The sequence below is a fragment of the Pelodiscus sinensis genome, chromosome 5 (assembly GCF_049634645.1).
Source record: "Pelodiscus sinensis isolate JC-2024 chromosome 5, ASM4963464v1, whole genome shotgun sequence".
NCBI lineage: Eukaryota > Metazoa > Chordata > Testudines > Trionychidae > Pelodiscus > Pelodiscus sinensis.
This window is the reverse complement of record NC_134715.1, coordinates 47643409-47670974: the sequence shown is the minus strand read 5'-3', so window position 1 is coordinate 47670974 and position 27566 is coordinate 47643409. Positions and strand designations below refer to the sequence as shown.

Here is a 27566-nt window from a genome sequence, read left to right as displayed (position 1 = left end):
GTCTACACTATATGGCAATGTCCAACTAAGGAACACAACTCCATCTATGATAATACTGTAGCTGGAGTCGATGTACCTTAGATTGAGTTTTTATGGTGTTTGCATTGTGGGGGTCTCAATGTGAGAAACTGTCCTGTTAACTGCCCTGATGCTTCTTGATCCAATGGAGTAACTAGGTCAATGAGTGTGCAAACAGCATGGTCAATTTAGCAGGTCCCTACTAGATGCACTAAATCGACCTCTGGTGGCAATTGAACCCCACAGCACGTATCTCCTGGTAAATTTAGATGAGGCCTGAGTTTGGGCACTGAGAAAGGAGCACAATGGCTCTGGGAGTCTAGAATTAATTCATAGCCACTCACTAATGTGAGTCTGATCTGGTTAAGATCAGGGAGTCCATCTCTGCAGAGGACAGCATCCAGAAGGGAAGAAGTCTGATCCCCTAGCAGGTACCAAGAGCCAGACAAGACATCTGTTGGATTCCAGACTAGGGAATCAGGAGAGGACCCTGTCTTCTCCAGACGGTGAAGAAACTATAAGAACTTTGTTGCTTAAGCTGGCCACAGTGCTGCAGCTCTCAACTCTTGTTGTATTCTCAGTGCACCATCTGCCTGAGGTGGTGTCAAGGAAAGAACTGGGTGTTGGAAACCATTATGATTTTGGGGAATTTGATGAATTGTTAATATCTAGTACTTATCACTAAACCCAACACATGCTAGAAACTATTCAAACTATTCCAGAAAGGATTGAGCCACTCCTCAAGGCAACATTTAAAATAAAATAAATAATAAAAAAGCTTGATATGGCACAAGATGCAGAGAGAATGGACTTAATTTTGAGTAACAAAATATTTAAGGCTTATTACTCCAAACCACTGAAATAACATTTGAGTTTTATTCCAAATACAAGTGTAACCGACCGTAGCAGCATACAGAATAGGAAGTTATGTAAAATATCATTTAAATTAGATTTTTATGATATCTGGGCAGGTGGAAAGTTACTGCCAGGAATTGAAAGGGGATGACTTAGACAATAGTCATTGTATACTAACCCATTATGTAACTTGAATATCAGGGTTACACATGGCTACACTTGCCATCTGACTGGAACCAGGAAATAATTATTTGCCTCTAAATAAACAGCTGCTGATTTGTTACACTGTTCATCCAACACACTTACATTTGTAATTTTTTTTTACTTCTCTGATTGCATTGAATAGGCACAACTTTGTATCTCATCCAAGATTTGGTACCTCTGACAGTTACGCAGTGCTCCCAAAACTTTGCTGGGACATTGATTCTCTATTGACTTGGAGAGAGGAAAAGAACCCTGCCATGTACTACTAAATTAGCAAAACCAAATCTATCAGCACTTAGAAAATAGACTTCTGAGCTCAACCTAAGAACAGATCTGCACCAGTATTGCTTAAGCTGCAAGGTCAAAAGGGAATTATAGCCACAGAAGAATAGCTTTGAAAAGCTGGAGAAACTGGCAGAAGTATAAAAGTGTACACAAGTGGAATCAACTTTTTTCATAGTAGGAACTATATTGATTTTTGTTCTCATTAGTGATTTGAATTTCAGAGGATGGAAGTAAGATATCATTCTACAAGAAATTACTATTAAAATGGCATCTCAAGTTCTATGCACTTAATAAAATGTATAGAACTTAGCCTTAACATTATTCCTGGAACAATTTTCCATAATAACTCAGTGCCTTCATTTATACAGAAACCCATTTGCTATTGTGTTAAACTTCTGAAGCCAATCAGGAGCATTACTGCTTATTAATTTTAATGTTATTCCTTTCACTTTTGATGAATAATGTAACTGCTTCGTCTATTTTAACATACATGAAACAGAATCTGAAATTATGACAACAATAAAAAGTAAATTCTCTCTCTTTATGAAACAAATATTTTGAAATTTTCTTTTTCCTATTTTATATATCATTTCTTTTTACACACCACCAATTAAATGGCATTCTTGACTATACACAGAAACTATGTTTCTTTATCCCTTACATTTACACCACTTGGCCCTATTCATAAACTTAGTTCTAATAATTGTGGTTAATACCTGTGGGCTTCAATTCTAGCACTTTTAAAACAAAAAGCTGGAGGAACAGGCAAAGGTATAAAAGTCTGATCACTGATCAGTGAACAGTGAACATCAGCTAGCTTTGATGTTTCTGAATTAATTGTTTTCATTTTTCTGTCTGCCTCTGATCTAAGGTGTTTTTACAGAATAAAAAAATATTTCTGGGACTTCTGTGACATTAAAGGGCAGGCTGAGCAATGGGATGCTGTAACTACACTTATATACCAAGTACTGAGATAATAAATGATCTTATTCACACCTGGAGATATTTTCAATTTTGTTCAGAATACAATATTTTTAAGTATTGTCAAAGAGATTAGATTTGAACAATCCCCTCATGATCATTATTAGTACATGTCTCTCAGTATTATCAACTCAGTTTAAGGACAGGCTCTGCTCTGCTCTCATCTGCCACAGACACAAACACACTTTTTGCATACAGAACGTGTAAGTGATAGTTTTTAAAGGTCTGCATGTTTTACACATTTCAGGAAGTCCTGAATGTTATGCACAACATTTTTTATTGCTCTGAGAATTAGCAATCGGGAATCCTATCATTCCTATTTTCTGTCAAAATTGTGTACCTATCCATCCGTTATCCCAATTCAGCAGTGCCTTTTTGTTTCTTTAGGCATATGCTTCACCCAAATCTTTGAGTAAATTGATTAGAGATTGTACCCTAAAGTATTTTTCCAAGCAGACAATTATCCTTATATTTACTGTGAGGTAAGATGGACCCCACTGGAGACAGTACAGGGTACATAGCATAAGCGTTGTGTCAGATATAGTATAATCTTTACTCACTGCTGTAAGCTGTCCACTTTCACATGACCTTTTTTAATGCCATCAACTTACAATGAAAAAGGTTACATAAGTCTTATCTATGCTCCCTCACACAATTCCCAGTGGAGTAACAGTCCTTTATCAGCCACAGTAGGAATTAATAGATTGTTCATCACCGACCACTCCCTTTCCTCAGAGAAGACTGTTCAAATTGTGACTGGAACTGCAGAGAAGTGGGGAGAGAGGTAGGAAACAAGAGCCATTACATTGCTTCCCTGTAACAGGGTGGCAGTCACCTTATGCAAGCACTCCCATCCGGCCAAGCATGGGTTCCTGCACTGCCTGATGCAGAAAGCCTCTTTGGCAACTTACTCCTTCAGCTGAGTCACACTCCTGCATGTCACACCCCACTTTCAGGGCACACCTTTAGTAGTGCCCCCTGTAGAGTTTCTCAGAGTCAGTCTCTCAGTCTGTTGCCCCACTCCGGATGAGAATGGTGCCTCTAGGTCTTATTCTCCTGGAGACAACTTTGCTCTTACCTCAGGGCTTTATCTCATGAGGATGCATCTTGAGTGCAGGGTTTTTTCCCCAGAAAAACAGACATTTTTTCCAAAAAAATTCACTTGCATCCACACTGCTATTGCATTCTTTTGAAAGAAAATCAAAAGAACACAGAAGTTTCATCTTACATTGGTAAACCTCATTCTACGAGGAAGAACGCATTTTCTGAAAGCTCTCTCAGAAAAAGGAGTGTGTGGATGAGGAAGGAGTTTTTTCGAAAGAAGAGGCCTCCAGGAAAAAGCACAAGGGCCACGGTGACCACTTCAACCATAGTAATCACAGCTTAAATGAGAGAACATCTACACTAAATGGATGCTATCTTTGAAAAAAGCAGATTGATTTTTCGATGCACTTTGGCAAGGTGGATGATCTCTTTCAGAAGAAGTTTTTTATGGATGATCTCTTCTGAAAGAAGCTTGCGGCCTAGATGTATTCTGTCTCAAAAACTAGTTCACTTTAATCCACACTAGCTCACCATATGAAGTTTCCCATATAGCTGCTGATCCTGTAGCCAGCTAGTCACTTTTTCAAGGCTTCAGAGGCATTGAGCTTCTGTTGAACATTCCAACTCCTTTTGTAAGCTTGCTTGGCCCCTGATTGGCTAGTTTCTTCTATCCCACTCTAACCTCCTAGAAGACTTCTCTATGGCCCTTTCTGGACTCAGAGGTTGATCTTCCCCATTACATTCCTACACTAATCATAGCAAGTTGGCCAAGCTTGTCAAGAGGGGACAGTAAGATACATTGCCTCTTTTTTTTTTTTTTTGAGTAAATTATTCCCTCTCTTCACAGACCCAGGCATGTATACACTGCCATCAGAGAGAGTGATTTCAGTACATGTAGCCATACCCAAGCTAGTTTTAAATTAGTTAGCCAAAGCAGTGAACCACAAATGCAATGAAATCATAGCACAGGACATTCCCTTGAATACACCTCTCAGGATTCTGTAATCTGTGTGGCTTCACTACTATTGATACCGGAACTAGACAGATCAAAGATAGCTTGGTTATGCCTATGTTACGAAGTGGAATTTTCACCCACAGCAGTCTAGAAATTCAATATTGTTGGTTCCCACAGCAACCATGCTGAAGCAACATTATATGTTTGGCATTAAAGGAAATGTATAATGACATTTAAAGAAATACAAAATATCACAGTATGCACAAGCAAGCTGTTTAATGTTGCATTCTTGAAGATTCTTGCATTTTCTCCTCTACTGAAATAGCTGGAGGTGAGATGAGAAACAATTTAAATACATAAAAAAGACATTTTTACTATTTTAGAAAAAAAATAAAATAAAATTTCAGTCATAAAAGTTTCTTTAAAATGATAATACTACAAATATTCAGAAAGTAAAGTCTTTCAGTGTTACTATATAGTGTAAAATATAAATAAATCTTTCAACAAAACAATACCTTACCCCAGGTGTACAGTGTAGAGAAATGGGAGTGGCTGGGAAAATGCATTGCAGTTGAATGTCCTCATTAGTAATGTGGATGCTGTCCTTATCTACAATCTGAGAAAAAAATGGAAAGGGCAGTTCTAGTATGATCAGCCAACCCAGACTCTGAATCAGCACCATGTATTCAAAGCACAACCATAGGAAGAAATATAGGTAACTGACAATCAAATGCCCTGGGTATTTAATGATGTCTGTCTAGGGAGGATATCTGTTGCTTTTAAACATAGAGGTTTTTTTCTTAAGAATGCCTAAGAGAACTGATTGCTTCTCCTACACCCCTCCCCCAGTCAGCATGTAAATCAGAGGAGACAAATGGTAAAACAAAACAAGTTCCATTTACTATATCTTGGGTAGGTTTCATAGGAGGAATCAGTGTTTTCCGGGACTATGGAGAGAAAAGGATGTAGTTGAGTTTGACCTCACTGAAGATAGGGTCCAAAAGAAAATTTCCTCTTCGTTTTATTGGCAAGGATCTTTGGCCTTTTCTTCTTGAACTGTTGAGTAGGGTCGTTTATTAGGACCAGGTAAGTGTACTATACCCATAAAGTCAGTTTCTTTTTGTTACGGCGACAAACACTTCCACCCACAGATTTCAAAGCTCTTTACAGAGTAGATCAGTATCACTATTCCCATTTTACACCTGCTTCTCTACCTCAGTTTCCCAAATGTTATGCAGGAAGGAATGAGCAGATCCAGGAAAAGAACTCATATCTTTTGAGTTCCACTCCAGTTCCCTATCAAGTAGGCCACACTGCCTCCATATAGTATATGGCTCTTGGTAGACCATGTAAATAATTCCATAAAATATAGCACACAATTGAAACTCATATTCTAGAGGGTAAAACTACTTGTGTGTCTAGACTGACAAGATTTTGCACAAAAGCTTTTGCGCAAAAACTTGCCAGCTGTCTACACTGGCCGCTTGAATTTGCGCAAGAGCACTGACTTTGTAATGTACAAAATCAGTGCTTCTTGTGCAAATACTTTGATGCTCCCACTCAGGGATAAGCCCTCTTGCGCAAGAATACTTGCGCAAGAGGGTCAGTGTAGATAGGCACCTTAATTTTTTGCACAAGAAAGCCCGATGGCTAAAATGGCCATCGGCGCTTCCTTGCGCAAAAGCACATCTATACTGGGCATGGACGCTTTTGCACAAAAGCACTTTTTGCACAAAAGCATCCGTGCCAATCTAGATGCTCTTTTGTGGCAATACTTTTAACAGAAAAACTTTTCCATTAAAAGTATTTCCGCAAAATCATGCCAGTCTAGATGCAGCCCTTCAGTCTTAACCTCATACGCCTCTAGACTCCGCCATGTTTTCCTTGCATGAAATGCTGTGACATACAGAAGTGTCTCGATTTTCCGACATTCAATTTTATCTGACGTGCCACCAGTGGCATTATGGCAAGGGGCTCCAGGGACACCACAATGGCCTTGCCTTCTCTTTTCCTTTTTTCAGGGCTGGGTGGGAGCTCTGGCTGGGAGGTTTGCAGTGCCCTCTTGTGGTTGAAGAATTTGCTGTTGGCAAAGTCGCTTTTTTCCTGTTTCTGGGGAAAGCAGCAAGCGCCTTGCCCTGCATCATGGCTCAGGCAATCCACACACAGCTCTGGAAAATCATCACCGGGGGCTGTGGAGTGGCACAGGGTGAGGTCTGCACTCCCGCTGTAAGGCAGAGCTCCGGATTTTACTCCCGTTTTGGGAGAAATACAAGGGCGGGTCAAGGCAGCAGATTCAGGTGGTTTAGAACTGGAGCCTGCAAGGTATTACAAAGGGCAAATTTATAAAATTAAAATAATTAACCGTATTAGCCGACATTTCTGCTGACCATCCTCCAGTCCTGTTTAGGTCGGATAATCGAGATTCTACTGTAATAGCTTTGTTATTGGGAATAACAGTTACCTAAGGCCTGTCCATGGAAATTCTGATCCTGCCCTAATATTAGGGATTACCAGTGGTGCCTGCTTCACACAGTAGCTGGTGCATGTTTCTCCTGGCTTCTTGCCAGAGTTCTCCATTCATGAGAGGATCCCGCTGAGTTTCCTGCTTGAGCCTCCTGATCACCACATTTTAGCTCTGGAAAATGATTGCAGAGTTGGGTTTCCCTCCCCCCCCCCTCCCCACACAACAGCCCCCTTCAATCTGTATGCCCATTCCTAAGAGTTACCAACCACCTCCTTCTCTAGATGGGCTTTATCTTTTTTTAAGCCTGGCTGCTACTCCAAGAGCCAAGTAGTAAAATTGGGCCCTCATGCCTACATTACCACTTTCATCACATACGTAGGGCACACACTGAAAACACATTGATCACTATGTAAGGGTTTAATTTTCTTTGTCCATTTTATAGTACTTCAGTTGGTGGAGTTTCATTAGTGCTGTGTAGATAGACATGTTAGAAATTTGCTGGCGAGTAAAGATGGCTTGGAATTAAAATAATCTCTTAGGTATGGATAATTTTGACATCTGACTTTCTGGCAGTATTCAAGTCTATAAGAAGCTAATATGTCATCTACATCATTTCGCCAAATATTGAGCTAATGATGGCACAAGTACATCAGACATTCACCACAGCCAGCATAAAAACATAATTCAAGGAAATATTCTAAATATATTAACACACTGGTCACTATCTGTCCCCCTCTAATATTATATAAATTCATTAAAAAAAAATCTATATGCTTTTTTTTTAGTTTGACAGTGAACATTTCATACTAGCTGGCTATTTAACTAGTTTTTTTGAAGACATTGAAATACATTTTGTAACCTGCACTTTTCTGGAATCCTGTTGCAGAGAATCATTCATATTGCCAGTTAAGAAAGGACTAGGTCAGATTCTTAAATGGCTCATCGTTATCCAGTCATCTACACATGTGCAAGATGGATACAGAACATCAGATGAAAATTGTAATATTTAATTTCAGTTGTATAGTCATTTAAGCCTGCAAGACGAGTGCAATAGACTGGAGAATTATATCCCAGATATTTAGGATGACCTGGCTCTACTGAGTTCAAGGGAAACTTTGTTATTGACTCCAATAAGGCCAATAATTCCCCTCATTGTGAGCCAAGGAAGTGAAATGGTGAACAAATAGTAGGGTGTGTCCTATTTTATTACACAAGTGTTCATATTTAGACACAGAAGTAGAGAGTTTGGGAAATATTAAGGACCATACACACCCCAGAAAAAAGAGCAATAGTAATATTTATTTTATGTATCTTTTTTGTTTGCATGAATCTTCTCACAGTTGCATGGGAGCATCACAGGAGTTGTACTGAGATTGATTTTTAGCTTAAAGATGATGCACTTAGACATAAAACTTTGTATGAAAAATTTGCATTGAAAAGCAACAGACATATTAGATCAAGTCATGTAAGTAAGTACAAGGGCCTTCACATTTATATTGAGGCTCCTGTATACTAAGGCCACATTAAGATTGAAGGGGGTTGGGTGTGAGCATAAGTTATATTTGCACCAACTTTAAAGTCCATTTATATATTGCTAGATTAACAAAAGCACCTTAGTACCTGAGATTAGCATAAAAGCACCTGAGGCCTTAGTTGGGGGCTTGATCTTTAACTATCATATATAAAACTAGCTCCAGTGATTTCAACAGGGCTACTTCAATGAGTAAGGCTAGTAAGATTGGAACCTTTATCAAAGCTGCAAAGAACTGTCAAAGATAAGTTAGCAGTAACAAAACATCCCACATAGCACAGATAACATTTCCATCAACTTTATCTTAGCCTTTTGTCAAGGATAAATACATAAAATAAAGCTTGTGTTCAGCAATACCTGAAGTTTTGCCTTTCACACCAGTGACACTATAGCCATTTCCCTCAGTTCAAATGCTTGAAAGAGTGTGGGCTGCCCAAAAGACATTTTGCAGGACTGGTTTAGGAAAAAGGGCCAGACCAAAAGAAAAAAAAAAAAGATATTTGTCTTTTCAAATCACTGTCTCCAGCAATGACACTCCCATGGGAACCTCATATTCCAACCCTATTTTCTCTTCTGACTGCGTTAGGGTTGCAAGGTGTCTGGTTTTGAACTGGACAGTCCAGTATTTGAGCTTTCTGTTCAGGAAACAAATTGAGAAAATATAAAATGAGAAAATAAAAATGTACATCTTATTTAGAAAATACTGGAATGTAGATTGTGATGTAATGTCAAGTGTGTCTGGTATTTTTGTTGAAACCATCTGGCAACCTTAGACTGTGTACCTGTCCTGTCACTACTAGTAAGAACAAGACTAAGAATAAACCAAAGCTGAATAGTGTTTTGGCAAAATGCCCCAAATCATAAAATTTGGGCCTTGAGTCCACTGAAACAAAATTGATTTTAAAAAAGAAATTGCTGCTATCCAGTACAGTCCCTTTCTCATCTCTTTCTTTGTATTACTTTGTTGCTGTCCCTTGCCCCTTTTTGCCAGAAGTTGGGAATGGTGATAGAGAACGGGTGTCTTGATCATTACCTCTTCAGTTCATTCCCTCTGGGGCACCTGGCATTGATCATAATTAGAAGACAGAATACTGGGCTACATGGGCCTTTGGTCTGACCCAGTGTGGTGTTTGGATATACTGTCCTCTTTTTCATACATAAGAAACAATCAGCACTTCCAATGTACCTGAATATTTTCCCAGCTGCTATAACACTAACTTGGTCTATGTGCTGTATTTTTATGGAATTAATTACAGGTAGTCCCCGGGTTACGTACAAGATAGGGACTGTAGGTTTGTTCTTAAGTTGAATTTGTATGCAAGTCGGAACTGGTACATATTGTAGGGGAAACTCTAGCCAAACATTTCTCCAGAGCTCAGTTTTATTCTCCCACACCTCACTTCCCTCAGTCCTTTATTCTCAAGCTGAGGTCTCTGCTGAGAAAAGCCACTCTGTGTCTCCCTGGTCTGCTGGGGGGAGTGGGCGCTAGCTTCGCGTCTCCCTGGTCTGCTGGGGGAAAGCAGCTAGTGCGGGGTTGCCTCACCCCGTTTGTAAGTAGGGATCCGATGTAAGATCCCAGGGACTGCCTGTACATGAAAGTTCTGAGGTCCATCAACAGCCATCATCTAGATGAAGGCAGCATGGTCTGCCTGTCAGGCAACAGGAATGGGACTCAAGAAACATACATTCTATTCCTGGATCTGCTCATTCTTTCCTGTATAACCTTTGGGGAACTGAGGTACAGAGAGGGAATCTAAGTCCTCTGTATTTCCTATAGAACTATTACTCTATGTAACCTCAATGAATCCGTGCTGAATCTTCTGAAAAATCTTATGCCTTACCTGAAAACTGTACTGGGCATCTATTGCTTCTTTCCACATGGAATCTCAAATAATTTCTCAACTCGCTGTCATCTCAGAGTCCAAATTACCACTGCCAATTACACATGAAAGAGAGGTGAGATCAAAGTTTCCTCATCGTATTCTACTATTACATTTGTTTCACCAACAGAAGAACTGCAAAGTCAGATTTCTATGACTAAAAATTGTCTGGTTCATTTTGATTTAATCCCAGGACATTTTAACAAGAGGATCATCTCAGTAGTATTGCACTATTGTATAATCGATAATGAAAAGCATTTATGGGCTGCTTGTGAATGTCAAAGGAATTAGTAGCAGATGAAAAGGGCATTTTACAAAGGGTAATGTAATGATCCACTTCAACATTTCACAAGCATTTTCCTTAAAACAAGAAAATATTGGTGAATCACATCATTTCAAGGTGAGAGATCAAAGGAAAAAAACAAAGTGGTGGAATTACCGGATTATAATCAAAATAGTTTTTAATCAAACATATGGTGAAATCCTGGTTTCATTGAAAAAAAGAGTGAGGTGGTTATGACAACATTATGAGACTGGGATTCCACTATTAAAAGTCCATTATATGCTTGTTTAGATTCTACTTTAGATAACATCTCTACAAGGGAAAACTTTCAAATAAAAACAAAACAGATAAAACATTTTCCAAGTCAAAGCACATATAGCATACAATGTCCTAATTCAGAAAGACACTTTAGCACAGGCTTAACTTTAACCATTTAAGTCAATTCCTATTCAATAACCCACTTGTGAGGACTAGGTTATTACATTAAGTAAACAAAATTTAAGTATACTCTTAAAGCTGGCTTGAAGTCATTAGGATTTAAGTAGATCCTTACAGTTAGATTTGAAGTAAAACATTCACAGAGGCAATGGGATGTTTCCTCCCTGGCAATATGCATACTGGCTCCTCCCCAACCTCTAAAAGAAATCAGTAGGAAGAAACAGTTCCTGGCTGTAATCAATAACAAGAAACATTGGCCTGGACTGAAGTCCCTGTTAGGAGTCATGGAGAACATGCCACTGTGATTACCCAAATTAAGGTTTTAACACTAAGGAAGGAACATGTAATGGAATTTGAGCTTCTCTGATCTATAGCACTTTTTGTACAGTGATTTCTACCCTGGTGAGATTTTGATCTAAGGATTTTGACATTAAGTTTTGGCCCCTGCCATGTAGCCCACTGGTAGTAGGGGTTTTAGTAATAAATGTTCTGGTAGTCCAAACTGTTGGGGGAAAAGAGAGGATTTATACCAAATATATCCTGCCAAGTAAAAAAGTCTTCAGATGAATCTCTCTTTTGAGGATTTGGAAAGCATAGATACAAAGGTTGAATCATATTTAAAAGGGTAGAATGGAAGTAGTCCATTCTATTGTTGACATTTCAGCTGGTACTGTATTAGTGCATGTAATGCATATCTGTCACTGAGTTGCAATTAATTCTGAATCAGTAGCCATTCTGTCCTCTTCCACAAACAGCAAAGAACATCAATAATATAGTCAGAGAGCCACTTGGGGACCACTCCTATTATATGCCATGGTACAAGGCTGCTGTAATATTTTTTATGAGTTAATTTTTATTCCTGGTAAGTGGATTCATGTCAAAAAGTTTAAAATGGGCATAATTATTACACTGAAGATGGAGTTAACACAGTACCTGCTATAAAAATGACAGCTGTGTAAACATTCCTAGCTTTGCAAATGCTTTTAATCTTGTTTGTGATAATTTAGAGAAGAGAGAGGTTTTACGTAACATCATTTCAAAGGGAAGGCATATCTGTTCCTGCTACACAGATCTGTAAAACGTAATTGTGCATCTGAAACATTTTCAAAAAGAGTATAATATATCCCAACATATGTTTAATAAAAATGTAGCTACCAAATTCTATATTCTGCTAATTAAGTAAACTAGTTGAGATGAGAGGGCTAAATTCTGAGTTGAACTAGTTTAAATCCAAAGTTCCTCTAGTGGCGTAACTGCAGTTCCCGGAGGCTCACAGCAGTGAAGGAAGATCAAAATTTAGCTTAGTTTCCATTATCACATGGTATGGTCTTGGCAGGCCACTATGACAAAGAGAGAGCAATCTAAGAATGGTTCAAGAGTGCCTACCATAACTTGAAAATGCTTCAACTTGGAAGTAGGAAGATAGTGAGATTTTATAGCATCTCACTATTGTGACCTACTCCACTCCAGAAGAGAGAACCAAAAAGTGCAAGTACCCTTCAGATAATGAAATGAACCAATATTATGGCAAGGGGATGGTAATGAAAGCTGTTCCTTCTATTACAGTGAGAACAGCTTGATTGCTCACCATTGAGTTTCAGTGCCAAGACCTATTTTCCAAATGGGGGAAGCAATAAAAGCCAGACGTCCTACCTATGACACAAATCGCCTGATCACTTGTTGCTGAAGTCTTCCTCCTACTGGTGGCGAAGAACAAGAGAGAAAGGGGAAGAATGAATGTGGGAAATTCCCAGAGCCCCCAAGTACTGTTTCCTCAAAGAGGCATTATGATTTGTCTCACTTATTTTTGGGCTATTTTTGCTATCGTGGCTTATACTGTAAGATGAATAGCCAGACTGGCATTACTTGATGGCATGACTGGTAGTTTAGTGGCAGAACAGGACAAGAATTGGGGAGAACTGATGTTATTGCAGACTACCTTTGCATCCTGCCCTGAACCTCCTTACTTATGCATTGGGCTGTGGAAGTTCAGCATTTTTAACAGTGATGATGTGGTAGCTGAGAGGGGTGAATGGTGCTTATATAGAGTGCGGATTTGAAGGTCCAGCTGAAGGAAGAGCATTTGAACTCATGAAGGAAATAAGCTACTTACAGAGAGTTGATTAGTCAGTAAACTACTCTGATTAACAAGACAAGGTCAAGCAGAAAAAGGATATTTGTATGATAACTGGCATTCATCAAAACTACCCCTGGAGGGGACTGTAGATACAAATTCTTTCATTCTTTCATGAGTTTTAAAAAAGCACAAGTAAAGCACTGGAAAGGAGCATCATCTCCCTTTCCCTTGGATTCTGGGAGCTACCAGCATCCAGCAGATTTGTTGGGGGAGAAATAAGTCATCTTTGAGATTCCCTGATCTATTCCAAGGAAAGTGGAAGGGGAAAATGTGCTATTCATCAACTTTCTTATCTCTTGGCTAGTAGAGGAGGGATGAGATTCTGGGGGAGGGATAGTTCAGTGGTTTGAGCATTGGCCTGCTAAACCCAGGGTTGTGAGTTCAATCCTTACAGAGGCCATTTGGGGTAAATATTTGTCAGGGATAGTACTTGATCCTGCTGTGAAGGCAGGGGACTGGACTCAATGACCTTTCAAGGTCCCTTCCAGTTCTAGGAAATAGGCAATCTCCATTAATTTGAGAGGGATGGCAGGAGACAAATTGCTTGATCATTGTCTTTGGCCTACCCTCTCTGGGGCACCTGGTGCTGGCCACTATCAGTAGACAGGATACTGGGCTAGATGGACCTTTGGTCTGACCCAGTAGAGCCATTCTTATGAGATTCTGGACTGATGTACAATGTACCAGTTTTGCCAGTACTCTGGTATAGAAATCATTCAGTCCCCCAATTTGAAAATATTAATGTCTTTGTTTTTCTCCTACTCTAAGGTGTGGTAATGTCTGTCCTCTCATTTTCATCAGCCATCCCGTCTTTAACTCTATGTTCTACATTATCTATCCTTCACAGGTGCTGAAAGTTGGAGTGCTTCCACACCCTCAACTTGAAGTCGTTTCCATTATCTACAGCATTTATAGATTGTTTCAGTGGCTTCCAGCACTCCCCACTACAAATTGTTGCAGCATCCCTCCCATTCTTATAAAAAAAAAAATGAGGCATAGTATAAATTTAGTTTGGGGGCAATACCAAGATTATATTTATTCTTCTTCCCTCTAGATGCACTGCATAGCAGACCCACCCTTTTCCTTTCTTATTTTTAAAACTCTAAAGTCACTTATTTTAATGTCCTTGGTATACATTAATTCCACTTGATTTACAGCATTTCTCACTTTATTCCTACCTCCAAGTTATAGATTTCTTTGCCGATCAATCCCCTTTTCCTTCCTTATAAGCTACTTACTCCCTTTTTGAGGGGGCTAGTCTTTCAGTTGAGTCTGGAACCTTTCCCTGCATATTATTAACCAAAGGCTATCCTTTTGCAATCAAAAACCACAGTTGACGATATTATTTGATTATCCTTTAAAAAAAAAAAAAATCAATTGATTCATGATAACTTAGTACAAATTTATTTCCCACTACTGGGCCTTTTTTTTTTCTGATAGCCTCTGTACTTACCAAAAACAGTTTTTATTAATTCAGTAATTATTTTTATTCAGGATACTTTTGTCTCATTTGAAAAAAAATTGGGCTATATCAATCGTAACATTTATTCTCCAATATATATCTGAGGGGTTATGGTCTCCCATTATTATACAATCATCAGTAGTAATTTTACATATAACATTAATTTAATATCTAATAGTCTAATATTAGAGAGACCTATTCATATCTGAACTGGAGCATCCAGAGGGGCCAGAAGAATTGTCAGACCCTGAGCCAGGTGGTGATGGGGGAGTAGGCTTCAAGTTCCTTTAAGGAGCAAAGCTATGGGAGGAAAACAACAGGCTTGGGGGGCCGCCCCTCCTCCATCCTTTCAGTGCCACCCAGAGCGTGCCGACCAAGGCTCTGGAACACTCTTCATGACACTCCAGTAGCAATTTAAAAAGCCTGGCTGTCATGCAGTAGCAGTGGCCAGGAATTCAGGGTCCTTTTGAATCACTGGGCCCTGGGGCACATTGCCCCTTTTGTCCCCTCCCTCCTTCCCCTGTCAGCAGGCCTGAGAGTATCTATAGTTGACCTCGAATTCTATCCCAGTGAAATATGTTAAATTCTTCCTCAAAGTGATTTTGACACAAACAAATCCTGGTGTGCATCTATCACTGTTTCTTTACCCTTTAAGGAATCACTGATGTACACAACTGCCCTGCCACCTTTACTTCTCTCTCACACACAGCACATGACCTTTGCCACCTATATTCTGGTCATACATGCTATCCCACCATGTGTCTGAATTCCCTATGACACTCAGCTGGGCCTACTAATTCAGTTTGTTAGTTTTGTAACAAAATGAACCCTGCAGCATTTGTACAGCTCTATCTTTACACTTAGTGTAAATAGTATTTTGTTTCCCCCCATATTTAGGGTCTGATTTTCAGAGCTGCTGAGTATTTTGATCTCCAAATGAAATGCTCAGCATCTCAGAAAAATAAGCCTTTAAATTAAATATTCTTGTTCATTCTCCCCATTTGTAAAGCTTCTGTGATCATGGTATCTGCAATCACTCGTACAGTAATAATTGATTTTAATGGGTACTATGTACATCCAACCCACTGGAGAATTTGGTCCATTACATGAAATGGCATTTAGCATTCTGAGGCAAGGACTATAATATTCCTTATATGGTACAGAACACAAATTTTAACTAATCTCCATGTAGTAAATGCTTAATATCTATATTTATAGAAATTTGATTGAGAGTATGTATGTATCAAGCAGAAATTGGCTGCCTTCAGTATTTACAGAAAGCCTATGTTCCGTTATCCCTAGAAACTGTTTTCACTTTCCAAAGTATTATAGAAAAATGTTTAGAATTCAGATTTTTTTTTTTTGGGGGGGGGGAGGACGAAGTTAAGTCACAATGTAAGAAAACAGCATTTTGTTCATGTTGTGATATAGTCTTATTACAGTTCATGTGCAAAGGGAGAAAGTCAGTGAACTTATTATGACGAATCAAACTGTCATCAGTAAGAAAACTGATAATTAGATTTTTTTGATCTGTCTGGTGTATATTTAGAATAGGACTTAAAGAGGCTAAACCATTTTCCTCCCCTTCAACATAAGAGGAGGCAGCTCTAGCCTGTTCTCACTTGAGTCAGAAGCCTGACTCTACAAGACTATTTCTCCAGCCTAGGATCACTGAGGTACAGAACTTCCTTGAATGAAAATGAATAGTACAAGAGTTGTTTATTTGGAGATATATTGCTCAAGATGTTGCATCATTTCAAAATTCCAGAGAAGGCCTATTAGCTGAAGTTTCAAGCATTTATGCCATTGAGAAAACTGCACCAGTAGAATGGAAAAACTGAAGCCAGCATCTGCCTACAGTTAATACACTGTAGTTGAAGAGATTAGTGCTATTTTTTCTTATAGAAGGTATCTCTGGTAACTGCTATAATGATTGAAAAATATTGGTTTTCTTTTAATGCTTTGCACTGTGCCCCCTTTTGCTATTGATTAGCAGATGAGTACAAAACCAACTGAGATAATTATAACTGCTATTGATAGGTCATGCCCTTTCAAACTACTCACTTATTTTATTCTGTATGTCTTTCTGCAGACTTCAAAACATGGCTTTCATTCACATTCAGGTCGTTATCTTGAGCACTATAGAAGGGATTTAAAAAGTAAAATAGAAATCTGTGGAAACATGTAAGACTGCCACCAAATTATAGTTTGGGTTACCAGTAAACTCCTGATGGCAACATTGTATTGTTGCCTTTTAAATTTAGCTATTCTAGCAATGGATGTGACTGTTTACATTTATTCACCAGGTTTTGTTAGAAAAAAAATCCATTTAAATTCAGCTCATTGATTCTCCTTTTAAAAGAAATTTTGCTTTTTATTATTAGTTTACGAACTGGTACATTTTGCCTCAAAACACTTGTGGAAGCCATAAAGATTCAAAGGAAGTCATTTTTGCTGAACAACAGTTTCTAAAAGTGTTTTTGTTTTTAAAAGTTTCCAAGGAAGACTGTTTTCAGTCAAATAGTCCTATTTCTATGATTTCAGAACAAAATTCAGGGGGCTATAGTTTGACTCATCACCACAGTATACCCATGTTGAACTTTTCAGACCATTGTAAAAGCTGTCCAATTAAATTGCTTAAAGCAACCAGTTGGGAATTTACACTCTGGTGTGCACAGGATGTTACTGTGTTTATTTGATCCCTGATGGGTACAATTTACAAAAGGCTTTGAAGCTACTTTACCTATGCCTTCTCCTCAAGTCTGCCACAGAAAGCTCAACCATTTCTTATGATTCTGCCCAAAATCTTAAGGTTGTGTCTCTATTCCCTCTCCCCCTCCCATCCACCCACACTTTATTGCCCTTATTTTGTACAGTCCTAACTGTGAGCCTCATCCAAAGCCCCGTGAAGTCACAGGAATGGTTCCACTCCCTCCTAGCTTCAGTTTTATGCATTGTTGGACACTATTTTAATCATAATGATCTATGTTGTCCCATCTATATAGGGCAAAAATATATATTTTCTTCAAGTACAATCTTTCCCTGTGTTGCTGGTAAACAAGCTGAAGCTTCTTTGTATCCATTTGACTGCTGCAGAATGACACCAGAGAGAAGTCAGTACTAATGTCATCACCAATCTCCTCACATTCAAACCTAGCAGCAAGATGAACTTAATAAGAAACAGCAACATGAACAGGCACTTGAGCCTAAAGGGTAAAAAAATGGGTCAGACTCAGACACTGTTCTAGATGCACTGCAGGCTTGTTCATTCTGCAATTCTAATTTAAACATATCTTGGTTCAGTGGTGGTGGAAGCAGAAAGCGGGGGGTAGGAGGGGAGAAAATAGTTTTGTTGTTGTTTTTACATCACATGCAAATATCCATTGTTACATTGGTCCTGATTTCCCACAGTATAGTGGTCCTTACATGCCTGAAATAGATCTCCTTAAAGTTTTTCTTCTTACTGGAAGGTATTAGCAAAAATCTGTATGAGGGGGACGGACATGAAGAAGGGTTGTTTTTTTGGGGAGGGGTGAGTAGAGTTATGATTTTATTGCTCTTCTGTAAGTAAATATGCTGATAAATATTAACACAAAAAGAAGTCTCCCAATCTTATATGCCAATTTAGAAATGAGTGATTTGAACAGGTTATGTAACACAAAGCCTGACATTTGCCATTCTTCTCCCCACTTAGTAATCCTTCTCACATTCCCACCCAAAGAACCTTATTCCCAGTGTGTCTCCTCTTAATTCCTCTTCGTTATTCAACTTCCATTATTCATCTTTTATCCCGAGACCCAACCACTTGCCTCGGTATCTTGACCTTTCCCACCTCTATTGCTCAATCACCTGGGATGCATCTACACTGCACTGTAGGTCAAAATACAATACTGAACTTGAGCTACACAAATTGCATATCATATTTTGATAGTTATTTCAAAATCATAGAATTATAGGGCTGGAAGAGACCTCAGTAGGTCATCGAATCCAGTCCCCTGCCCAAAGCAGGACCAATCACAACTAAAATCAACCCAGCCAGGCCTTTGCCAAGAAGAGACTTAAAAACCTGTAGGGATGGAGATTCCACCACCTCCTTAGGTAACCCATTCCAGTACTTTACCACTCTCCTAGTGAAATAGTTTTTCCTAATATCCGACCTAGACCTCCACCACTAGAACTTCAGACTATTGCTCTTTGTTCTGCCATCTGTCACTACTGAGAACAGCCTCTCTCCATCCTCTTTGGAACGCCCTTCAGGAAGTTGAAGGCTGCTATCAAATCTCCCCTTATTCTTCTCTTCTGCAGATTAAGTAAGCCCAAATCCCTCAGCCTTTCCTCATAGGTCATGTGTTCTAGTCCCCTAATTATTTTGGTTGCCCTCTGCTGGACCCTCTCCAGTGTGTCCACATCTTTTCTATAGTGGGGGGCTCAGAACTGAACACAATACTCCAGATGTGGCCTCACCAGAACCAAATAAAGGAGAATAACCACTTTTCTAGACCTGTCGTCAATGCTCCTCCTAACGCAATTTAATATTCCATTTGCTTTCCTGCTCCAAGGGCACCCTGTTGACTCATATAGAGCTTTTAATCCCCAGATCCTTTTCTGCAGAACTGCTTCTTAGCCATTCAGTCCCCAGCCTATAACAATGCTTGGGATTCCTCCATCCCAAGTGCAGGACTCTACACTTGTCTTTGTTGAACCTCCTTCGATTAGAGCCCAATCCTCTAATCTGTCTAGGTCACTGTGGACCCTATCTCTGCCCTCCAATGTATCTACCTCTCCCCCTTATTTCAAAATTTGGTGCTGTATACACAGCACTTATTTTGAAATAAATTGCTTTTCCGATGCAAAATAGCTATTTTGGGATATCTCTGCTATAGTGTTGACATAACCCTGGATACTAATACATCATCTTTAACCTTTGCACTCTCTTCCTCATGTTGTCCATGCTGTTGTCTTCATCTCTTTTCACTGTTTGACTTCACATACCTACCAAATTAGTGCTACTCAAAATATGTTGGGGAGAACAACAGCACTTACCAAAACAGCTTCCTGCTGACTATCCCCTTTGCCACAGCAGGGGAATACAGATTTGGCTTCCAATCCTTGTACAATAGTTAGTAGCTCATTAAAATGGAAAGGACAGGCCAATGGCAGCTGATGAACTGTTTGAGTGATGGTCTCCCACACTTCCAGTAAGAATCGATGGAATGAAAGCAACAACAATTTGTTATCCTCGCCTCATTAGAACCCTGTCATTCTTATAAGTAGGTCATTGTAAAGCTCATGCTCACAAAGGGAAGCTAAAGAGTTACATGCATGATTTTAAGGACTGCATTTGTGCAATGTCTTTTGAGCAAGCAATTGCTGTAAGTGTATGCTCAAAACAATTATCTGCATCAATAATATATTATAGTTCATAGTCACATGTACTCAGTTTGTACAAGCAAATGCACACACAAAAGTAGGTATGAAAACTGGTATGCAGGCATACACAAGGATCTCATGTTCCCCTTTTAACAATCTGTCCCTATATATTTAAAAAAAACACACCAATGTTTTCTGAGTTGGAAGCATGATCTGTAGAGATATTTGGAAGGTCAGACAGAGTTGCAAAGAACATAAAGAAAAAGCTAAAGTCTGACATACTCAACCTGTACACACAGGTTTGTCTACCTTTTTGAACAGGTATTCAGGAAAGGAAAGATACACAGGAAACAATTTGTTAACATAAGGTTGTTTGTTTTAAAATAACAGAATTATACAGAGGAGCTACCTAAAAATGTTACAAATCAAGCACTACTATTTACCTTCCATTCATAGTAATGTATTTTACATTTATAGATGTATATTCATTGTGTGTTACCCACATTTTCTTTATTTTGTTTCTAGTTTCTGCAAGTCCAGGTAAGTCATTGGAGGCACACACATACGGTGGAAGAATCATGGGCTTATAGTAGTTCTATGCTGGTTCAGCTCCATTAAAGCGGAAACTACATCAATTTACACAAGGTGAAGCGCTAACCTTCCATTTCCATTTACACAATGGACTTACTAATATTCTTCCTCAAGGATACCTTGTTCAGAGAACTGGTTGCTGCTGTCCATCTAAGTGGTCCTATGATGTAGTCATATCAGGACTTCTCGTAAGAAACAATCCTCACAAAACTCTCTCACTTACAACATTCCCCACAGTTATTTGAAATGTCAGACTACTTCCATTACACTGTAACTTAAACCCCCTCTTCTCCTCTTCAGATTTTCAAGTATTACCAATTGTTACTGTAAAGCCTCAAAACCGAAGTTGTTTGTGTTTGGGGATAGAAGCTAACTTTAAAATATTTTCACCACTAAGAACACTGGAGTTTGTTTTGTTATAACTGATTCATTGTGTCATGTTATATGTTCTTGAATGTTCAGGTACCTATATTCATTAAAATAGTACACAAAATAATGCAAGTGTCTCCACTTTCAGTACAAACTATTCTTTGTTATTCAGTCCTCTACTCAGGAAACAAACAATGCCATGTGACTTAGAAGACTAATCACATGAAATACTGAATATTCCAAGTAGACATCTTATGCTCAAGCAATCAACTGAAAGTTAATCAAACTTATTTGATCAACATTTAAAATAAACCATGAAACATTGTTAAGAATTCATTATAAAAAGATAAAAATCTATAATGAATGTTCTTTGTTGCTAAGTTGTAACATTACTAGCATCTTTAAAAAATTCAGAAGAAGATTAGGGTCTTTACACAATTTTCTCTTTTGCTCTATTCTTTACTCATTCACTTTCTAAGAACTATCGTCCATTATGACTACATAGGTTTTGTGTTTTGCATAACAAATTAATTTCTGATTTATCATTCATCTTGTATTTTTTTCAAGATGGCACCTCCTACATTAGGAGGAACAAGCATAGCCCCACCATATTCCTTCTCTAATTTTACTGGACCTTATCTAATTTCCAATCTCTGTAGCAACTAGGCACCTTAACTGAACTACTTTACTACCTCATGTTGTGTATTTTATGCTACTTTTCCAGGTGAGTTTATTTCATGTGGAACTAACTTTATTCCCTTTTCTTTGCATCCAGATCAGACTGCAACCTGACCTTGGTCTCAGGTAATCAGAGAAGCATATTACAGTGTGTTTTACATGGTTCTCAACAGTATGATTGATTGATTATACTTAGTTCTCAATCCAAACTGTCCAACCAGACTTGACTGCGGAGATTCTCCAGGAAATAGTACTTTACATAAATTGCTTCCTGGAGCTACTTGAGGAATCGGAGCCTTCCTCCCCCCTGACTGCTCCCTACCCTCCCAGGGGAAAAAAATGACTCTTTCAGAAAGTTCCATAAACAATAATATTGGCTCAAGGGCTTACCAATACCAAACCTTAGTGCATGAAGAAAAACTCTGGATAAATTGTGCCTGTATGAGAATGCAATATATGGATTTGCATCTGATTTGTAAAGTTCTAATTGTTCAATCCATTACAAAAATTAACCTGAAACAAATTTCAAATCCATTTATGTAATATGCATGTAACATGAATATAAATGGTAACAAATATTACGCACTGGTTGGTAACTTTACAATTTGCCCTGAGTAAAAGAGCAGCACTTAGCTACATTGCCCCAGGAAAAGATGTGGGGATAAACTGAAATTTGGTTAGAATTCATTCCCTGGTTCTGTCCTTGCTTCAAGTAACATGCTATTATGTCAGTCTAGCAGGACTAAGCTTGTACATGTGTGCTGTGTGGGGGTGGAAGGACTGGGGGCAAAAGGGCATTTACAGGAAGATGGCAAAGCCCCAGAGTTCCAGCCATTCTCTGTCCTAGCCTGCCCATCTAGAAGAATGGGACAGGATATGCAATGTGGATAGCTTGTGTAGAAGAGTAGAAAAGCCTAGTTCCTCTTCTCTCATTAGGGTTCTAGGACAGTGTATTTTCTCCTACAGTGCATTTGGACAGATGTTCCAAATGAGGTATGTATGGATTTAAAAATTAACTTTGTAGGATCAATACATTCATGAAGACTGAAAGATTGATATTTATCTTCATACAGTGTCTTTGGGTTTGATGTTCTCTTGAGGATATGTTCGTTAATACCAGACATGTCACAGAGGACTTGAAATTCTCCTGGATCTTATGTTGGCAATCATATAGTGTGCCTAGTGTTTTTTTTTAAATTATCCCTTCAGAGAGATAGGAGAATATGCAAGAGAAGTAGCCTTTTAAAAAAAAAAAAAAAAAAAAAAAAACAACAAACTATGCTAAACTCCATTTACTAAGAAGGAAACTAATTGGAAGATATTCCTTTTTAAAAATAAAATATTCAAAAAATGTACTCTTGTTCCATACTGAAGAACTCTACATATTTGTGTAACCCTTCTGCCAGATAGAGGCAGCAGAAACCAGTGCTGGGTTCAGGATCTAGGGATTCCTTTTTCAACAATACAATACAACAAAGAATTGGCTTGAGCCCTCATTTAGTAATCCAGGAAAATAATACACCATCCCTAGGTGCCTCTAAAAAACAATCTTCTCCTTCCCCTTCATGGACACAGAATCTAAGTGCAAAAAAGGAGAGAAGTCATCTGACATTAATTACAGAAAATGCTGCAAGCAGGATTCACAAGCTGTGAACAGGACATCCACTCCAGAGTGTGTGGGGTAGAGCTTTCTGCCTAATGTTCTTGAGCTACACAACAAAAAAGTTCCTTTACTCTGCCCCTCTCTGCTCCCTTACCATACCCCACTCAATGGTTGTCCTTGGTCAGTGAGGACCCAGGGTTCAGAGATGCATCTGTGACAGCTTACCTCACACCCAAAGAAGAAGGATCTTTGTTTGATCCACCCTCTCATGACACTTGCTCTGCCCAACTGCCACACCACCACAGTTCCTCACTGCCTGACTGCCCCGCCAAACACAGTTCCCCACAAGCCAACCGCTTGCCACTTTTGCTGGCCATGACTGCCATCCACCTGTCTTCTCCACTGTGACCTCTGTAGGTCAGCCTTAGTGATTTTCAGGTCTCACCAGGAGGGACAAAAATACTGTGCAACAAGTTATTTCAGATCTTATTAACTATTTAAACAACAAAAAACTCCTAATAAATCCTATTTAGCACAATTTTGAACAATGGTGTGGAAGAGATTATACCAGACCGGGGACCATTCAGTGGAATCCACACCTCCTGACTGGAACCCCTGTCCTCCATCCATCTCATTTTAACAGGATTCTGACATTCTAGCCCCTAGTTTAGTGAGTTCCTTTTACTAAATCCCTCAATCTGGACACACTCAGCAGCAGAGTCATCCTCCCTATCAGTCATATAGTTTCACTATCCCTGCAATCAGCAAAAGTGACTTGTAACCCAACACCAGCCAAAGTTGATCACTTTGAGCAGCACAGTGCTATCTGCCGGATTTGGCACATTAGGTGTTCTGATGTAAATACACTTTGCTTTTGAAGTCTCTCCCCCTCTCTAACTAGCTGTCAGAAGAGAGTTCATTCAGACCCTGCTTGCATTTTTATTGCTCTTGATGTTTATTTGAAAAGGCTGCTCTGTAGCAGCATTTTAGTACTTCTTGTATATCTTTTGAGACAACCACCACCAACTAGGTACCATTCTAAAGAGAATGAAAACATAAGGGTATTTTTTGCATAAGGACATTTGCAGAAGTCATTTTCACACTTATTAATTGCTCCCAAAATACTGGGTTGGTAAGTCAGATCACAGAGGCTTTATAGTATCATGGAAAAGGTCTGTAGTGTAGACATATGCTTTTCAGGATACATATGAGAGGAAGCAAGAGGGAAAGAAAGATTTCCAATATCACATAGGCATTAGTTGCACTTTTCCTTTCAAGCAGAAACATTTTTTTCTCCCTCGGGAGACAATATAGATGGCATCTTGAAATCAGCAACACTGTTAAAGCCATAAATCTAGTTTCTGGTTCACACCTCAGTAAAGGGCAAATAACTTCATTACATCATTTTTGAAAAGGGGTCTTTTCAACAGGTTAGTGAGATGGATTCCCCAGCCATAACCCCTGTTGTCCATCTCAGGGTGCCCTGCAGGGGGCAACAGCGCAAGTCTGGCAAGTGGTCTTGGACAGGTAGTTTAAAAAAAAAAAATCCATGCCTGTGACCTGTCCATTACTTGTACTATTACCCATGACTAAATCTTGGTTGCTGGGGGGTGCTGACCAGGACCCCCAACTGGTTCTGTAAGAGTATGTGAAGCAGCTAGGCTATGGCCTAGAAATGCCATGCTGCCCAGTGTTGCGGGGGGGGGGGTGGGGGGGTGGGGGGGGGGAAGAGAGAAGGGAAGGGAGGGGAAGAATGGCAGCAGGCAAGGACTGCCCCAGAAGCTGACAGGGTTGTTGCTCCACAGGTTGCTAAAGTTGCTTAGTCAGCCTTGGAGCCAATCACAGTCCTCACTGAAGAAATCACAGAGATTCTGGAAAAGACACAGAATCCATGACTTCAGTGACAGACTCATAGCCTTAGCGAACAGGGTTGGCTGGCCTTAGCTGCTTAAAAGGCAGGCCACTATTACTAATTGTTCTACCTACACATAATGTTCCAAACTTAGCGAAACTGAAGTAGGACTTATGTGCTTCCAGAAAAGTAATGGCATGCAAATTTTAAACCCTTACAGTATGTAACTTTAAAATTCCCTTCTGAGGTTTAAAATGGAACAGAAATTTGTTAATGGATTAACCAGTTTGTAAAGTTATTCATACTTAAGGTGAGCAGACAGCGAGAGTAAAAAAAAAAAAAAAAAAAAAATCAGGACAGCCGATAATAGGCCCTTATATGAAATGAAAATATTAGGGACTATTGCTATAAAATCAGCATATCTGGTTACCCTATTCATAGACAGCTGGTCAGTTTTTATAGGATGATACATACTAGCTTATAACATGAATGGAAACAATATCTGATTTACAACCTATTAAATTAAACTCTCTCCCCCCCCTAACTCCTCAATATGCAGTGTGGTTTTTTTCAATACAATATATTGTCACTGTTAGCATGAGAGAAAACATACATTTCAGAGTTTAAAAAAAAAAAGTATGAGATCCCATCAGTGATATCAAGGCAGAACACTGTGCCTCAGATAATGGAAGCTAATTAACAGGCCTTATGCTCATGCTGAAATTATACCTGACCCTAACCTCTCAATTTTTGTTGGTCTACCCTGCAATTCAAACATAAAACTAACTACTCCATTGCTTTTAAAAAATAGCAGGTAAATAGCAGGTTCCACCCGGGGAACTTTTTACTCTGCTTTACATCCCCTTGGATACATTGGATGAAATTCTGGGCCCACTGAAGTTGATGGAAAAAACTTCCAGTGACTTCAGCAGGGGTCAATGTTACTTCATGTATTTTACTCTAATAGCTCTCAGCTGCTTATCGATACATTTCACATTAGCTAGGCATAGGTATATGAACTTCTATAAGCTGTGCAAATCAACTGAGCTGATTTGTCCTATGAACTTGTAGATCGTCTTTAACATGTGCTATTTCTTTCTGTTTTTAATTCTGCTAGCAGTCATATCCCTCTCCTATATGGAAATAAAGGCACTAGTAGTGCCCAGAGGTTTTTGACACATTAAATAAAAGTGGGTTCATTTTCCTTTTTGTAGGTATCGGACATCTGTTTACATAGCAATAAAAAAGAACCACAATAGGCACTCTTTTCAGTTTTAAAAAAAGAAAATTTGAATTTCTGCACAAGCCCCCAGGTGAAGTGTTTTACACACCCATAACAGTCTCAATAATACTTGTCTTCCTATTTAAATGGACTTCATGTCTCCATCAGGAAGTGGAATGTCAGTGCCAAAATATCACCTCTTCCCTGCCCCTCCCCCTCAAAAGATTTTTAGTGTATCTTTGGCCTTACAGAAAAGTAACAACCACTAGAAGTCTCTCTAGAATACTTCTTGTAACTTTTCATAGCATTTGGAAATCCATGAATACAATTCATTTGGGCAAGTTTCACATTTTCTTGTACATTTCTGGGGGAGCGGGGCAGAAGAATCTGAGGTAGTATCTTATATACCACATAAAACAGTGGGAATACCAAAGTGTGGTACTAATTCCTGGACTTGCCCTTGTTTTGCTCTGTTATACTATTTAGGTCAAATACAGTTTTCCAGATGTAGCACCAAAAATAGTTAACATCCACAGTAAAAGTACTTGGATATTAGGAGTTCTCTATTCTTGCAAGATACTAATATTAGTACTTTACCCATAGAATCTTTTAAAGTTAGTGCATTACTAGTTGCAAAGGAATTTAGAGGGGATTTACATTGCCTTTCTTTGACAACCAACCTACCCTGACCTAAGAGATAAATGACTAAGTCGCCTCAAAGACTTGTTGCAAGAATCTGTGAGAGCACTTTCTGAGTTCATGGTATGATGAAATAGATAAATTGCTTTTAAAAAGATCATCACATTCGGCCTAAGTGATTTATTTTGTTTCTGTTTATCATTTTAATTATGGTAAATGGGTTTAAGACAAAACTGTTCAGTTATCATGGCTTGACTGGGTACAATTTACAGACAATGGCATTCTGCATAATTTTGAGTTAAGTTTAATGTTATGTTTGACACGCAAGCCAGAAAGATTATCGTTTATTACAAATGAAAGAGCAGTTATGATAAAAAAAGATTCTCAGTGAAGTCCTAAAATAGAAGCATTGTCATTGACTTCAATGAGGCCGGGACTTATCTGCATAACCCATCAATTCTGTCCTTCCATCTAGGTTTAAGGAGTATTCCTTCACAGACAAGCGTAAGTGAACACATACAGTGGAGAGGTTTCATGATGATGGAGTCTTGTGTCTAGGTTTTGAATGCAACACCACTTGGCACATGCCTAAAAAGATAAGGCCTTTTTCAAGACTACACATGTACACAATATGCTGTAGGATACAAAGTGATGGACTATCAGAACTAGAGACTTGAAAATTTCTATAATCTTTAAATTCTATAT

At 38.9% G+C, this 27566-nt stretch overlaps 1 long non-coding RNA gene across 3 annotated transcripts in view; it reads right to left on the bottom strand.

Annotated features, from left to right (window-relative positions):
* LOC102456034 (uncharacterized) overlaps window positions 1-27566 on the bottom strand; it is a 232765-nt gene that overhangs the window by 168568 nt on the left and 36631 nt on the right. For 2 of the 3 annotated variants that reach the window (XR_012903832.1, XR_331882.4), the window contains exons 2-3: window positions 10179-10269; window positions 4863-4958 (exon numbers count right to left, since the gene is read on the bottom strand). This is a non-coding gene — a long non-coding RNA (uncharacterized LOC102456034). Of the gene's footprint in view, window positions 1-932; window positions 3106-4862; window positions 4959-10178; window positions 10270-27566 lie in introns of those variants that run through there. The other variant, XR_012903831.1, reaches the window with a different exon arrangement.